The sequence below is a fragment of the Pseudopodoces humilis genome, chromosome 5 (assembly GCF_049639895.1).
Source record: "Pseudopodoces humilis isolate 2021_Gansu_Grassland_sample_001 chromosome 5, ASM4963989v1, whole genome shotgun sequence".
NCBI lineage: Eukaryota > Metazoa > Chordata > Aves > Passeriformes > Paridae > Pseudopodoces > Pseudopodoces humilis.
The window spans coordinates 69,752,384-69,767,627 of record NC_142204.1 but is presented as its reverse complement, the minus strand read 5'-3'; the positions used below and the strand labels follow the sequence as shown (position 1 = coordinate 69,767,627).

At 43.0% G+C, this 15,244-nt stretch overlaps 1 protein-coding gene across 5 annotated transcripts in view; it reads left to right on the top strand.

The window, feature by feature from the left end:
• LOC102104603 (endonuclease domain-containing 1 protein-like) overlaps positions 1-15,244 on the top strand; it is a 158,513-nt gene that overhangs the window by 100,690 nt on the left and 42,579 nt on the right. The window contains exon 4 of one of the 5 annotated variants that reach the window (XM_014259707.2): positions 14,109-15,060. The exons of the other annotated variants lie outside the window; for them this stretch is intronic. The gene's annotated coding sequence lies outside the window, so the exon portion shown is untranslated. The remainder of the gene's footprint in view (positions 1-14,108; positions 15,061-15,244) is intronic. 5 annotated transcript variants of the gene reach the window in all.

The window sequence follows — 15,244 nt, the reverse complement described above, 5'->3', positions numbered from 1 at the left end:
TTGAGTTTTTACGTGGCATGATCCACAGTCAGTGTTGGAGTAATAGGACAAACCAGTCCAAATCTGCTTTCTCCCAGGCTTGTTGTCTCAACTGTTATAAAATCTTTGCTTTTCAAAAGGCTTTAAAAACATAACGATGCAAATTTGAGCACTCCCTGCAAATTTGACCTGTATTTATACCAGTGTGTTTGGAAGAAGCCCATCATATGATTTCCATGCTGTTTTCAGTGTCTCTCCACTTTATTATTCTGAGAAAATTCGATGCATCTGCAGCGTGCACGATCTGGTTTTCTGATACGCAGATGCACAGCCTCGCCTATCTCGTGGAATCAGTGTAGCAACCGCTCTTACAAACGCTGTGACAATGTACAGCCTCCTATCTGAGAACAAGATCAGACTGAAATTGGGACTCAGTCCAAAAAGCAAAATACTGCAATCAATCTGCTTACTGTGTCAGCACTCGGCTCCGTTTCTCTTCCTTGCACTGCAGGGAAAAGGAGCGGGAATGCACGCTAGCATCCAGAAGCGGATTCCTGAGTCACGGAGGATGGCTGTCAGTAATAGGAGGTGCCTAAAGGTTCCCGTTTTTTTAGGCACTGTGCGTGCCAAGAGAGGTTGCAGGCGATGTTCCGAGCCTGGGTGGCGCTCAGGAAGTCACTACATGACACTGGGGATGCCACGTGGCTTCCCCATTGACACTCAGCCCATGTCTGTGAAGTGACAGTGACCGGATCGTGTCACAGCGTCCTTGCTCCTTGGCCTCACATGTCACGACCCTCGGTACCAGCGGGGATTTGTTGAGTCAGGCCATGCAAAACCGTGCTTCAAGTGCTGGTGTGGTCAGGCTGGGGTGACCTCTTGCCTAAGACTGCTCATTTCCTTCCCTTCCGCCGGCCCTGCTGCTATTCCGGGCTGTGGGCTGGCACCGCTCCTTGTGCGCAGGCATCGCTCTGGGGGCAGGTGGGCTCACCCTCCACTCTGCCTGCTTCCCACTTAACTCTCTCATTCCTCACTCCCTGGGCTTACCCTTCTGTCTTAAAATTGGCTCAGTCTTGGGAAAATCATCCACCCCCGCTCCTGGGAGAGGGAGACCCGTGTGCCCGATGCCGCTTGGCTCGCTCAGGAGCGCAGCCTGCTCTGCACAGCAGCGGGGTCATTTTGGGGTTGTAACACTAAATCTTTCAAAAGTAATCGCACTTTTAGAAGTGATTTAAGCACTCAAGTTTCTGGGTGAAAGCCAATTGCCAGGGTTTAATCTGCACCCTAAAGCTCTGCTGGTAAATCTGATCTGGAAGTTCTGCCTGCGTACGGGGGAAGACACCGATAGCAAAATACCTTCCCTGATAAAGAGCAGTGGGACCTACAAGGTCCACAGCAAAAATAAAAACATTTTAAAGGGTTTATAAAGTTGTTATTGCACTGTAGATGTGCAGCAGAATGCATGGATGGGGTTTGGCTCTCATGTAATTGTATTTTTTAATAATAAATTGGGTTGCAAAGGAACTTGCTGTGGTTGGAGCTCTGTGCTGAAGAAAATCATTCAATCCAACACCATTAACTTTTCATGACTGTGATTACAGCTTGTTGCTTGCACTTCCCATATAGCTTTCAGTGTCACAAGCACTTCTATGCATTCATTATGCTTCTTTTTTTGGTAAATTAAAATGTTTGGTTATTTTTTCCCATGGCTATCTAGTACATACTGAGTTTCTTTTAGGGAAGCAGTGGGACAGTATGTATTTTGAGCTAAAATACGATGGCACCTAAGAAAATAGGGTTTCTGTTCTTAATTGCCAGTTTTCTTTCTGGCTTTTATCGTATCTTGGTTTAAAAAAAAAAAATCAACAAGTCCATTGTGATGCTTTTGATTAGGCTTCAGCAGAGGTAATAAAAGTGTAGTGTCCCTTTGTGAAAGGAGTTTTTAATTATTGTTAATTGTACTTGCCAGCTTCATTTCTGAAGGGAAACGGAGGTGACCTCATCCTGAAAGTTGTCAGTCTCATGCTGGTGTCATTCACTGCCTGGAAAAGAGGTTGGGGTTTTTGTTCCTTGTTGCTTCTTTTAATGAGGAGCTATCCACAGCTTGATGGGCTCTGTGGCTTTGGGAATGCTGTCCAAACTCAGCTTCAGTAGCAGTCTTGTTCCTGAAGCGTTAAACTGAGTTGTATCTTAGGGCATCAGCAGTCTCAGACCTGTGACATCCCCATTCCAGTAACATCTCTGGCTGCAGCCAGTACAAAAGACTGTGGGGAGAGTCCTTGTAGAGGACAATTACTAAAAATTCAAAGGATTACTTCTGCTCTTTCATGCTAGTTTAATAATCTTGGGTGTTTCCATTATCTATCCAAAGGTTTAATTTCTTTAACCCTTCTCCACTCTTGGCTTTGGCATATTTTTGTGAGGTCCCCACTTCACCTGTGCTTTGCATTTGAACAGATGACAAGAGAGATTTCCTCACCCTTTGGACTGCAAAATGTGCTGGGCAGTGGGGGCTGTATATCTGGGGAGGTTCCAGGGTATCAGGAAAAGCCAGCATTCAGGTGTAGCCGTGATGTAAACGCCAAAATATTTACAGTTGTTTTAGTTCATTGAGCATCTCCGTATGTCGGGAGAAGGATGAGGAGGATACGTTTTTGTCTCTCTTCACTGTTCTGTATTTCTTAAGCTGTTACCTCATTTCATCTTAAATGAACCTTCTCTAAAATACCCTGAACTTTACAATTCCATTTCAGTTCACCCAGTGCCATCTGCCACGGAGTCTGCGATGTATTTCAGTCCTGACGAAATCCCCCTTCCTCAGCGGTACCTCCACACGCTGTCGTAAGGATGATGTGACAATCCTAGCTGGCAAGTTGTTCCCACCTTTGTTGCCAATTATAAAGCAGTGTAAAGAGGCAAATTCTGACAGCCTGTGTCCTCAGAGGTGTTTGAATACCTCACTCATAGTGAAATTATCAGCAGTGAGGCTCTTGAGCATCCCTGAGGCTCTGGGCTGGGGTCTCCACTCGCCTTTTGCTCAAATAGTCTTTCCCTGACATTCATCACTTCTTTGCCTGACTCAGATGTGTATTTAAAGCTGCTGATTATTCATCAGCATCAAAACATTTACTTGTAGATACAGAGAGCACAGTTCCCTGTAAAAGGGAATGAGCTTTCAGCTGGTTTGTTTTCTAATCCTAGAGAAATCTGCAAGGTCAGTGAGCCTGGCGTGTGTAATGGGTCTCCTCACGGCTGCCAAATGTGTTAGGGACTGTGGTCTGGAGCTCCCAGTTTATCTCATTCCTTTGCTTTCTGCTGCTCGTTAAAAGATGTAAAAAGAATAAAAATCTCAGCGGTGTGAGATGTTCGAGCTGTCTGAAATGGTTTTCATTCTGTGGCTCCCAGATTTTGTTCAGGCGAAAGGAGCTGAAGTTTTCCTGAAGCAAACCACATTTTTCAGTAAAAACACTGAACACTGAATTCAGGTCACCTCAGAGTGGCTCTAACTCAATCCTTCCTTTGCTATCTCAAGGTGAGGATTGCAAGAGCACCTTAAAGGATTGTTGTGAAAACTATGGTAGTTGGCACTTCTGCAAGCCTGCCAAAATACATACTGAAAGCACACATTTTTAAGCCTTTTCACCTCCCAGAGTTGTTTTGGTATCTTGTTCTTTTATCTTGTTCTTCATCCTGAACAGAAACACAGGAGACTGAGATTATCTCACAAACCAGTGCAGAAATTGTGGCCTTTCAAAATATTCCTTGAATCACTGCTCTGGTAGTATAGTTGTGACTCCCAGGTTTCAAAATGGGGTAAAGAACCTGTTCCTAGCAGGAATAAACAAAACATAGCTCCTGTCCCGTGCCAGACAAGCTTTTCATGGTGTGTTTTGGAAGTACATGTTTCACATGGGCACAACTAGCTCTTGATTTAAAAAAATAAAATTACTTGAAACTACTCAGGGGCACAAATAAATGACGGCAAGAATACCAGAGGATTGAGCAACAGGCAAAGGACATGTTGTTTCCTTTAAGAATTCTGACTAGAAATGACGTCACTTAGATAGTTTGGATGTTTGTGAGCACTACAGGACTTGGAAAGGGAAAGCAAATCGGAAAAACACTGGGAAGCTGAACAATTTGTTTTGTTTTATGACTCCCTGGTAGTTTAATGAGGGAGCTATTACTCATGCGCTGTCACTGCACATCTAGAAAATTCCTCTGGGTTTAAAAACTGGCAGGGAAAAGTAGTTTCCTAAAAAACACTGAATTAATGAGATAAAACCCATTGCTCAGGAGTCCCTAACAGGAAGGGTCGGAGGCGGAGCTGTGCAGGGCTCACGGTGTGTTGGAAATCTCCGCAGGGGATTTCAGAGAGCAGATAGAGCTGGCAGGGATTCAGGGAAGTGATGCAGCAGATATACTCAGCATCTGTCTTTCAGGACACAGAACTATGGATTTGGGCAGAAAAAAACCCCACAAGTTTGACTGGTGCCCTCCATTCCTTTGCATCTGAAAATATCTAGGACTGGGGTGTTTAAAGAAAGAGGTTTGTACCCATGGGTAATGATAAAAAGCAATGTATTAATAATACATTGACACATGAAGTGAGGGCTGTTGTATTTAAGGAGAGGAAAAAGGAAGTATTTGTGGTGTGGGCTTAATTATACAGCTTTAAATTAATTGTTACGGTTTCATAATCTGTATTCCTATGGTCTGCCAGGCTTCTGACTTCTTGCTTTGAGTCTGCATTATTTTATAGATCTGTATGGTATTTTACAGTGCAGCACAGTGCAGTTTGCATTTTTACTTCAATTATTTTAGCTGGTTTAGCCTATCTTGTCACATTGACACAGGTTACACATTATCCTTGCCTTAAATGGAACCCTAATATAACTCTCATGGCCCTGAGGGCAGGATGAGGGTTGTTCTAGTTCGGTATCATAGAGAGCACAGTAAGCAGAGTGCTGCTCCAGTCTGGAAATGCAAGGGAATATTCCTCACCAGCCCTCTGACACAATTATTCCCTCATAGCAGAAGTTACTGTAACTCCTTTTGACAAAAAAATGCTGATAAAGTAGAGGCTGTTAAAAGGGAAATCCATAAGGAGTCTGGAAAGTGTGATGCAAGGATTAGTAATAGAATTAGCAAGCTGCTGTAGCAGTTCTGCTACAGTTTGTTTTAAACTACAGCACCTCAAACATACTCGTGGTCATTCCTTGTCTCACTGCAGTGCTGTGCTGTAGTCTGAATCAGCTTTGTCTTTTCTCCATTACTGTCTTTTAAGCACTTTGAAAATTATTTTAATTATTAATTTTTCATCAAGGATATCACCAACTTTCTATACAAACACAGATGTAGTTCAGGGAGGGCTGTGTATTTTAAGCTTCAGGTCAAAATCATGCTTAGCTGTGTCTCCCTGTACATGCAACATACACTCTTTTTAGAAATATCCAGTACTGAGCTTTCTGAAGCACATAGATGCCCAATGGAACTGAACTGCCTGGGCCAGAATTAGGAAATACTTCCTACATGTGATGTGAAAAAGTGCTGGATCACAGGGCACAGCTCAGTTTCCACCAGAATGGGACAGAATGAGACTGAAAAGACTGGGGAGACTTTTGAGGTGTTGAGAAGGTGGCAGGGGGGTATGCATGTCGTGTAATTTTGGAATCAGAACAAGCACTGCAGGGAGGGACACTCCAGAGGGACCTTGTGACACATTAGACAGGGATTTGGGCATCAGTTGCTCTGAGGTTTGATGTGCCTGACAGGGAGCACAGGGCAGCCCAGGTGCAGTGTGGAACAGCCTGTTGGGTACCAGGAGCCACACAAATGATGCAGGAGCATGTTCAGCCTCACATTTTGCATCTGTGCTGCTCCAGTTTTCCAGAGTGGTGTGAAGCTGAAGGCTGAACAGGCATGGAAAGGGTCTCTTCTGCTTTTCAGGTGGTTCTTCAGTGTCCAGTATGGAAGGTGGTGACCACCAGGGCCTCTGTGAAGCCTTGTTCTGGAAAGAGCTCTGGTGTTAGCATGGATTGTGGTGAGTTTCAGGAACTTCCAGGGCACTTAGTGGTGTTTAGGCTGCTTTTTGATTGCAGAAAAGTCTAAGTGAGAAGCAGGTTCTTCCCTCATGCTGGCCGGGACACTTTGACTGTGGTACAGCATGTTCTGATGGCCCAGCAGCTACCAAATAGGAAGTTCTGTCACTCCAGAGTCTAGGCACCTAAATCCTGCCAAAATCCAGACAGAACTGAGACAGGCCACGTGGCTGATGCCTGCAGGCTCCCCTCTCAGGGCAGGGGACACTGTGGACAGCCGTGTCTCCCTGCCAGGTGCTGCATGACCCATCAAACAGGACTGGCCTTCCCAGAGCTCCAGCCCTGTGTGTGTTGCACCAATGCAAGAAAAATTTTATGGTTTGTTACTGACGGAAACCTAACTTAATTTTCCTGTTAATGAAGCTGCAATTGAAGTCCATTACTGTCGTGGTTCAGCTGATTTCCCTCCTTGGCTGAGGGTGCATCTAGCCCTATTTTCCCTCTGTGCTGGAGGGGTTGGTGAGTGTGAGAGGCAGATCTGACCTCGCTGAGGTTGCTCCCACCTTGGCACTCCTGCCTGAAACCTCCATCTCAACACCCATCCAGAGCTCTCCTCCCAGCTCCTGCTTTACACATGGACTTTGGAGTGTAGTTATATTCAATGGACTGTCAGGTTTTATATTTAAAGACTTTCCTCTTCTATTTTTTTTCTGAAGCTTTATTCTGTCAAGGCCTGTGCAGCTGGCATTACACAGCACATACTTTATTATCCCAGTCATCGCTTCAACCGTTTAATCCTTTTAACCTTCACAGTGGCTACAGTGGGAATTACGGGGAGTGAATTTCCTCTTGAGTGAGTTTCCTTGGGCACTGTTAAAACCACAAAGAAATCCAGAGTAGTTCCATGAAAAAAGGGATCTCTCGATGAAACTGTTTGCAAAGGACTGGAAGGGGTGAGAGAAATGAGAAGCCAGTCCAGCTGCAGGGAAATAGCTGTGGGGACACCACCGTGGGCTGGCAGCTGCCACATTTCTGCACCCAACATCCCAGACCTGTTCCAACCACTTAAAAGTTAATTTAAAACAGTCAGCCCTGCTGGGCAGGGAAAGGACCTTGCTGCCAGATGTTGTACATTATCTCCATAGGTTTTGCATCTGTCTTTGCTGCAGCTTTACTTCTGCCTTCAAAATTCCCTTTTTCTCATTGTGTCTAGTAAATGAAATTAAATTTGCGAAATAGTACAAAGTGACATTAGGATGTGCCTGTTAACAGAGGAGAATAAATTAATTACACGCTGTGAACTAACTGAACTCATTTAGTAATTGATGAATTAACTTAATATGTCTGTTACAAACAGGAGAACTTGAATGCTGGCAGAATAAACAGTGGAATTTCTCATTGACTGAATCACTAGGGGTTTTTTTAGGTTTATTTTTCCTTAGTTTAGTAATGGTCGCACTTTCAGAATTAGGAAGTTGCACCAGTCATTTGCAATTTAGGGTTCACCTCTGTGAGTCCATCCTCTGCCATTTCCAGACTGACATCTGCCTCTTGAATTCATTGGAAACTTCGACATTTCCAGTTGCTTTATCTTAACCAAATATTAACACCAGTTCTTGATCCTTCCTTTTTTACACTGGTCAAACTTTCAAGAGCATCAATCAGGTTTCCATTTGAGATTCCACCTTGACTGGATGACCATGATTCTGGGAAGTTTGTGATCTTTCTTAGTCATATTTTTAATGTGCAGAGTGATATTATGTTCTCTGTGTGCACATTGTGCATCTTCTCTCTTCCCAGATTTCCATTGCAGTAATGGATTCGATTATTCTCTCTCTCTCTCTTCCTCTGTAGTCAAGTTCCAGGCCTGCACCTGCGTGCATCATTTTGTTTTCCTTCCAGGATGTTTGTGTGGCTTGTACACGTGGATTGATAGCAATCTGCTGCAGCTCAGTTCTGTGTCAACAGAAAGGAGCTTTCTCCCATGCCAGCCCTCTATAAATGCCACAAAAACACCTTTGTATTTAAGCCTCTGTTTTAAAACTTTATCTTCCTATGATGCCTACAAGAGAAAAGCTGTCAATCTGCCTTTATACCAAGTTTTGTTGTCTTATTATTCCTTATACTTTCTCTTTTTTTTATGTCTCTCTTTCTTGCCTCAGGCAATGAACTAGAAACCAAGCTCATTCTGTTTCATATGAAGCTTCTAGATCAGAGTGTCTTGATCCATGACAGGGACCCTGCTACAGCACTTTGCTTCCTTGGCAATCACTGGGAAGGTGAACACCTGCTGCACAGAGTTTCTCAGGTCCCAAAGAAAATCAGAACTTAATCCATCCTTTAATGCTCCAATTCTGAGATGCTGATCTTGTTTGTAGCTTCAAAAGGCGGAGTCATTTGTGGGGAGGACACCAAAAAGGTCACAAATAATTTGGGTATGTGTACGTTATATTTTCTGATGGACAGGGTCATATTTTTGTAATGCAGCTGAGGTTGCTTGATGGATGTTGTAGATCACAGCAAAAACTAGTCTGTAAAGCAAATTTATTTTCAGGATCCAGCAGCCTCTTTTCCCATCCCTTGCCTGGCTGTGTTCAATACATGGAGCATTATGTTGTCCTCTAATTAGCTCTGTAATTTCCATGGTGTGTGCCAGCATCAGCATTTATTATTGAAGCACAATGTCTGCTTTTATTCTCATGATGTGACTGTCCTGTCACAGAAGTCACATGCACAAACTGAGTAGTAAAAGGGGTTCAGGAGTGAGGATCAGTAAATATTCTAAGCTGTGCATGGTTGTGCAGATGTATTTGATTCCAGCACTGCCAGATGTTTACCAGTTGATCCAGATGATCCTTGCTCAGGATGCAGTGAAGATCCCTCTCATCTGGATCTTCCAGTCCCTAGCATGGCTAACAGGGCATCAATCAATCCCTAAAATCTTTATTTCTACCACAGCCATGTGACTTCCCTGCATTTCATGAGGGGAAGCTAAAGTGGAAATGCAAACACACATTTAAATAAACTATTTTATAAATTCCAGGTGCTGATTTCAAGAGTGCATTTTGCATTTGCCAGAGGAAGAACATGCTGTTTGAGGGAAAACCTGCTTATAAATTTGTGCAAATTGAAAGGTAAATAATTCCTGTTTCCAGTACATTGATGGAGTAAGATCTCCGCACTGGTTATTTTCCCTGCTGTGAAGTATGTAGTATATAAATGTATCTGGCATGTCTATTTGTCACTGTGCAGCAGCAGAATGTAGGAAGTGAATATCTTTAAAAAATACTGATTTCTGCTTCACAGAATCACGGAATGGTTTGGGTTGGAAGGGACCTTCAAGACCATCTACTTCCAACCCTCTGCCATGGGTAGGGACACCTTCCACTATCTTAGGTTGCTCAGTGCCCCATCCAGCCTCTTTTCTTCTTCAGCCTGACAAGGAAAGGTTCTCTAAAGTGCTTTGTTTCACTCTGAAAATATTCCTGGCTTGGGTTTCAGGGGTTTTTTTGCAGTGTCATATGTGATAGGACAGAAGATTTGTCTTTGAAATGTCCTCTACAGTGTGTTCCTGAGGCATGGGAATTAAGCTGAGGTTAAAACTTGAAGTGGTCTGATTGAACTTCCTATCTTTCTTAATTGTTATCTTCTTTCTGTGTGATAATTTTAATTTTGCTTCCTCCCTGGTAATCGTGGAGTAGTCTTGAGTTTGTGTTACATCAGACAGAAAAAAACACAGAGTAATAAATGTTTTCGTGCTGATTATTGTTATTTTTCAAAGACAGATGAGAGCAGTTCCTTCCAGGTCACTTTGCATGCTTTGACAGACAAAGTGCCACGATGATGTGTGGAGCAGCACAAATCAATCCAGTGCTGGAGATAAGCAGAGAGTGAGCGGGTGCGGGTGCCTGGTTTTGAGAGCTCACTTTGTAGGGACAGAAGTGGCTGTGGTCCAGCTCAGGGCACGAGGATACAAACAGCAGGTGTAGCTTTGGAGTGCTTCATGACAGGGGCATTTCTGCTCAGGGGTGGGATTAGAGCTCCTATTGAAAGTTATATAACAGCCATGGTGCCGGGGTGGTTGCTAAAAACGATGCTTATCGCTCTTACGTCCCAAAAGCTTTAAGTCAGAAGAACTATTTTAAGCTGAAGAAATATTTTTGTTTTTTATTCTTAATGGCCATTGTTTCTCTCCCAGACCCCACAGAGATGATTTTAAATGTCTACAGCAGCGGTGGCAATGAAAATGAAGTGTTTTTATAATGTAAGACATGGACAATCAACAGTGAGTTCTATTGTGGGTGGCTGCTTCGTTTTCATACCCTCATTAACGTACCTCAGCAATCAGCAGGGAATTACATTTTTTATTATGGCTGTCCTGTCCAATTTCTAAAATACAACATCAGCTGCTTTTGTCCAGCATATGATTGATTATCCATTTGGGGAAAAAAAACCCCTCTATTTTCCTGCCTCTGCTGCCCCAAAGGTTGGTGTTTTGCAGAAGGAGCAGTCAGCTGCTATGGTGATGGGCACAGGGTGGGAATGTGGACAGAAATAGAGGGAGGCTGAAGCCAGATTGTTCCTGCTTCCTTATGGTTTCAGTAGCCCTCTCTGAATTGGATGGAGATGGATCCCAAGGATTTCTCAGGTTATTTGTGGTTTTTCTGCCTCAGATTCTCACAATTAGCACAAAATAATACTCAGGCAAAAAGGAGAGTGAGATTCTGAAATGGATAATGTTTGTACAGGATGTATGTAATTCCCTGCAGAGCAGCTTGTGCCCGTTGTGCTGGGATTTGGATGCACAGAAATCTCCCTCCTCCCATCCAGACTGAAGTCAGTTTTTGTTAATGCATAATTCATATCTTGAAGCCTTTGTCACAAAAACATCTTAACTGCCTTTCCCCCAGCTTGATAAGCCTGCTTTTGTATTTTTAGGATTTCCTTCCCTGCTAATCCCCAAAATCAGCCTGATGAGGTTTCAAAACAGAGTTCAGAGTAAATCTGAGACAACTTTTACGTCAAGGATGTTGCTCTGTGCAGCAGGTGATTCTCTGGCACCTGCTATTTATGGATTCTGCCTCCACAAAGAATTACTTCCCTGTGGCACCACTGCCACAGTCAGTGCACAAGTGGACTGCAGCTCCAGGGATTCTACCAGGAGGTTTGGATGTATCTTTGGATACATCTCACAAGGAGTGCCTACACACACATTTTGTTATGAAACAAAGACAGCAGGTTTTTTCTGATGAATTTTTGGTGAGCTCTAATCCAAAATTACTCTTTCCATAGGGAACATGATGCCTGTATTTAGTGATGGGTTAGTGGCACACCTCGATTGCCTGTTCTGACTGTGAGTGCACTCACACAAGTACAGATTGTGAGGAGTCATAATGTGGTTAAAAAGTCTGTGTGAAACCTGGAGGAAAAGAAAAATGATTCTCAAGTTGTGTTTTAATTCATCTCTTTGCAGAACAACACAGAGGGGACTAATTCAAACAGCTTCTGGTGTTCTCTTCTTCCAGATTCTGAGGACAAACATGTCAGTAATGAATTGTTCCAGAAGTACATAAATAAAGCTGTACATGGTAGAGCCTGTTTTTTCTCAGGTACAGCACATCCTTGTCCCTCCTAGGTATCAGTTGTTGTAAATACCTTGTAGCCATCAGGCCTTTCCTGCTCAAAGCTTTGAGGAGCTTTGAAAGTACAAAGATAAATGCATGGTGTGCCTGAATAATGGGTAAATGGGATGTTTCACTAGTGGGAAATAATTGCCTTCATTTGAGGGCTCTTTGCCTGTTGCAGAGGAATGTTCCCCAGATCTCTTCACTTCATAGCACTTCTCAGTGCAGCTAAACAGGAAGGAATGTGAAGTACTGTCATCAGTGTAGGAATCTTTTCAGTAATGGTTTGTCATTATTTTCCTCCCAAATGACCCAATTTTTTTTCTTACTGTTTATATCAAGCCACCACAGACCTTCTGAAGATTAAATTCCAGCTGTGGAGGCTTTGATTGTTTCTTGCACGTTGCTCTTTTTAAGACGACAGAATTGTTCAGTGAGAGAAATTCAGATGGAAAAATTCAGGCAAGCCTGCCTATGGGGAAGGTTGAGCCTTGTGCAAAAATCCAGTAAAACTTGAATAAGAACCTCAGAGTTCAGAGTATTGATTTTCTTGTGAAAGTTCAAGAACTGTGTTTCCTTGCAGGCTGAAACTCATCTTAGCTCCTCATGACCAGCTGAGCAAGAGAGATGGGATTTGATGCTATCCAAGGTGTAATTCCACACTTCATGTCTTTTTCTAGTGCCAGCTTAATCAGTTTCTGCCCACTCCCAGCCATTCATTTCCAGCCCAGCAGCAATGCAGTGCCACCTCTTCCCTGACCATGTGGAAAACCAGATGACTGAAAATAACTCAGTCAAGAAAAGAAACGCTTCATTTTTATTTTTTTTTGTATTAGAATCATTTGAATGAATTTCATGGCCCACAGGCAGTCGGTACTGCTGAAGGTGACAAGAAGTGCAGCATCAGAGGCAGCAGTGAGCACTGGAGGGTGTCCCAGTGCTGTGTGATCTTGCTGTCAACAAAAATCTGCTCTGGGACCATATACTGAATGAAGGGCTTTCACTAGCCACAGGATTATTTATTGAACTACTGCTTTTCATTTATTTTATTAAGGAAGATTAACATCTTCTTGTTAGGGCAGGTTTATTTTTTTTACTTGAGGAGATAAACCATCTCTGTGAGAAGTCAGTCAGCTTTGTAGACAGCCATGAATGTCAATAAAGTCTTGGCAAACACAGTAGGTATTTATTCAGCCTTGCAAATTAAAAACATTTTTCCTGCTTGTTTAGTGAAGGGAACAAAAAAAGACAAATTACAGAGCGGATGAGCTCTCTTGATAGTTGGAATTCATTAAGCTGGTGGTGAAAACGCTGGGGGATTGATGGTGCAGAAAAAGAAAAGATAAAGCAGCTTTTCCCCAATAGCTGTGGTTTAAGTTCAAGTTAAAAATGACAAAAAAAAATCCCTTAAAGACATCTGTAACTGACTTTACAATCCCAGTTTCTATCTGGGTAGACAGTTCTTTCTCACTGCAGTTAGTATTAATTGGTTTTTCAGTTGACAGATAATTTCTCAGTGGCTCCTCCATCTCCATCATGCCATGGGGTGTCTGCAGCAGCTCATAAATGAGATCCATGGCCAGACATTAAGTAGGAAGTTCGCACAGTCCCTTCCCATGGTACAGACAGAGCCTTTCTGCAGACTTGTCACTCTGTCATCTTCCCTTGGCTCCACATTTTATTATTATTTAAAAAAAAAAAAGGGATTTAAAAAGTTACAGTAAGTTGAGCAGTTTGTCAGATGTGATGTTCTCACAGGCCATTGTCTGCGGATTCAGATGGATCATAAAGCTGTCGTGAGTGCAGCTCTAACAAAATCCATTTGCACAGCTCCTGTTATGGCAGAGCATGGAAAGGAAGCAGTAGGACTTATTTTTTAATTAATTTCCTGTACAGAATCATTAGTCCACCATGGAAGTCTTTCCAAGTTGCACCCAGTGCATGTTGTGTCGGACTATCCCTGATTAATGGGATAAAGTGCCCACAGTTGTCACTTGGAGTCACAGACAGTTCTCATGTCATTCCAAGTGTAGGAATTCTGCAGGAATTCATCATTGGAAGAGAGGGGGTTCCCTAGTAAGCATTCAAATGCGGTTAAACCACCTGTAAATCACTAAAATGATTCAACAGCAAAATAAAGCTTTAGTAAACTTCATTCTTGCAGTTCTTTAATTGCAGACAAAACTTTACTCATTCAAGTGATCCCATCAATGTCAAATAAAATCATGAATTATGAAGCTTGTAAGATTAGAGCTTAAAGTCAATGACATGTCATTCCCATAATTTTCTCTGGAGGATTACAGAGCACTTAATTTGTAACTGCAGAAACCTAAGTGTAGCAAGATGCTCTTCCATCTACAGTTTTTATCTTAAGTCATTGAACTCTGGGTTTGTTCTTTCCTGTTTCCCAAGTTCTTACTTGTAAATGTGAAGACATTAACTTCTCTGTTTTTCTTCTTCCCAGTTCAACGAGGAAATTCCCCTCAGCTCTTCTGATCATTAAATCTGGGAAGGATGGAGCAGTCCAAGATTTGAAACTGTTTTAAAACTTCCAGCACCTAATTAGAAGGAGGCATCTTGGAGCAGCACAGTAGCTCTCTATCTGCAGTTCATTTGGTTTTCCAATTTAGAAATGACAGTTTACAGCCCTGGTGCGAGCATGTTTCTTGTTAGCCTGCTCTAGAAACACGCAGAGTTATTACAAGTTTTGAAAGATGCTTTCTTCAAAAGTGCAAGTGATATTAAATGGCAGGATTTGCTGTCTGGACAGCCACATGGAGAAGCTGAGGTCTGCAACCATCCTAAGGCTGGTGGTAAAGGCAGAGCCAGGCAGCCAGACTGCAGCTCCAAATCCGTGGATGTCATGGATACAACTGCATGGAAAAGATGCTGCAGCAGGAATTAGCCTTGTCCAGGGGAGACAGTTGGGAAGTGTCCCTGCTTTTTCTTGTTTCACAGATGGATCTCATGTTTCTTCATTTTTTTTCATGAAGATTTTCTTGGAGAGGATTGTGTTAGCTGTGCTGCTGACAGATACCCTCTGTGAGAACTGTCCACACTGGCTTGATTTCCCTCTTCAGGAGTTGGATTCCTAGTCTGAGCTGGTTGGGTTTGTTGTCCTTGGGGTAAATGAAAAGAGATCTGCATGTCAGCAGGTGATGAAACTTGAGGAACAGGTGTAATTATTTTTTTCATATGGTTCTCTGCCCCCTGAAGAGAAGGAGATTGAGAGATGCCTGTCCTCAGGACTCGACAGATGGGTTCATCCTGGATGGTGGTTTGGGGTCTGGAATGTCAATTCTACAAGGACTGGCTGAGGGTTGAAGAGGAGACTCAAGGGAAGACTTTATTTACCTGAAGACCAACATTTATCTGAGGGAATGCTGTGGTGAGGTGGAATCAGCCTCTTCTGCCAGGTAACAAGTGACAGGATGATGACAAACAGCCTCAAGTTTCACCAGCAGAGGTTCAGGTTGGATATCAGGAAAAATTTCTCCACTGAAAGAGTCGTTAGCCATTGAAACAGGCTGAGGGCAGTGATGGAGTCACCATCCCTGGAAGTGGTCAAAAAACAAGTGGGCCTGGCACTTCATGGTACGG